The 1,846-nt window shown below is 32.3% G+C and overlaps 1 protein-coding gene across 1 annotated transcript in view; it reads left to right on the top strand.

Moving 5' to 3' along the window:
* LOC119834370 (titin-like) overlaps positions 1–1,846 on the top strand; it is a 49,489-nt gene that overhangs the window by 6,610 nt on the left and 41,033 nt on the right. The window lies entirely within an intron of this gene.

Consider the following 1,846-nt stretch of genomic DNA (forward strand, 5'->3'; position numbering starts at 1 on the left):
CAAAGGTGACTGACTGACATAGTGATCTATCAACGCACAGCCCAAACCACTGGACGGATCGGGCTGAAATTTGGCATGAAGATAGATGTTATGACGCAGGTATCCGCTAAGGAAGGATTTTGGTAAATTTTACCCAAAGGGATAAAATGGAGGATGAAAATTTGCACCATAAAATTTTCTAAGACCGCGCGTGCGAAGCTGCGGGCAACAGCTAGTGTATATTTTATTCAAAACCGACACGATTTTTATACGAAAACCAGTTAAAAAAAAGATTGCACAATAATGTCGACAGAGAATTTTAATTCAATATAAAATAAAATATACAAGATTTTTTTTTGTGTAATAAAACCGGTTAAACATCATAGAAGTCATTAAACTATTTTAAAAACAAAGAGCGAGTAAATGATCTTTAAATTGAAATAATAGGAATAATTGCATTTTTCTTGCCCTTTTGTATTTTAATCGTAAATATATAATACAAATATAAATAAAAATAGACTTTTAAAAAGGAACAACAATAAATCTAAAAATTAGATAAGATTTTACTGTGAATATTAAGTAAAAGAAATCACTCAAGTGCGAGACGGATTCGAGGCTACGGGTTCCGTAGTCCTCACGAATAAGTTATAATAGTCTGAAAATTTCAGCTGTCTAAATATCACGATATATGAGGTTTATACATTGACTGACAGACATCCAGACAGAAGCTAAGTCTTAAAATTAGGGTCCCTTTACGGACCCCAAAAAAATAACATAAATACATTTGAATTTGAACATACATGAAAATATATAAATACGAAAATAAATAGAAAAATATCACGTTCTTTCAATATTATGTTAAAGATGTAGCAACTTCCACATTAAAGCCGGTCTGGTGGGTTATATTAAAATAAATAAATAAAATAAAATAAGTTTATTTCTCAACCATATGCACACATACAAACAAAACGTTGGTCCCGTACTAGATATTAATCTGTATTACTTGGCTTCAATACTATGTTTATATATACACACAAAAACTTAATAAAGACCAGCTTTCTTCCTACGGCCTTGCCTGCATAGTCGCAGGATAGATAGACCAGGGGCTTCTCGCATTTTCCCGTACCTGTAAGATTTCCGTGATAACATCTTTCCTATGTCCGACTCCTGGTTCTAAGCTACCATTGAACAAATTTTCAGTCAAATCGGTTAATGCGTTTTTGAGTTAAAAATAGTGTAACTAACACCAGTTTCTTTTATAGATATTTATAAAGATAACATACAACATGTGCATATTTGTTATATGTTTATATACAAACATATAAATACCGATTCTTTTAGACTCGTTTTTCACGCATTTTCAACGGAGAGATTTCAATCTTCGTAACTTCTCTAGAATCGGTGAAAAAGCAATCATTTCATGAGTTTATTTTATTATTCTGATAAGGATGGCTAGGATTAAATAATTTCGTTACCTCCTCTCCTCCTATGTATAGCGATTTTAGTTTAAACTATATTAATATCCAAAGAAGTAGTGACAAATATACAAACATACAGCGAAACAAGAAGCTAATAACGCGTGTTAAAATATCACATTATCGTCATCCATAAAATGGTATCAAAGTAAATAAGTGAAGATAACACAAAACGTGAAGATCACCTTATAACCATAACCTACTGTAACAAATGCGAGACAAGTTTCCTATATGGCAATGTCAGTTGCGTTCTGTGTTGCTTTTCTCTTTGCGTAATTTAAACCGCGACATTGTGAGATCGACTTAACCAATGATATCCTACTAATATTATAAATGCGAATGTTTGTGAGGATGTGTGTGCGTTTGTTGCTCTTTCACGCAAAAACTACTGA

Source organism: Zerene cesonia, chromosome 19, assembly GCF_012273895.1.
Source record: "Zerene cesonia ecotype Mississippi chromosome 19, Zerene_cesonia_1.1, whole genome shotgun sequence".
In the NCBI taxonomy this organism is placed as follows: domain Eukaryota; kingdom Metazoa; phylum Arthropoda; class Insecta; order Lepidoptera; family Pieridae; genus Zerene; species Zerene cesonia.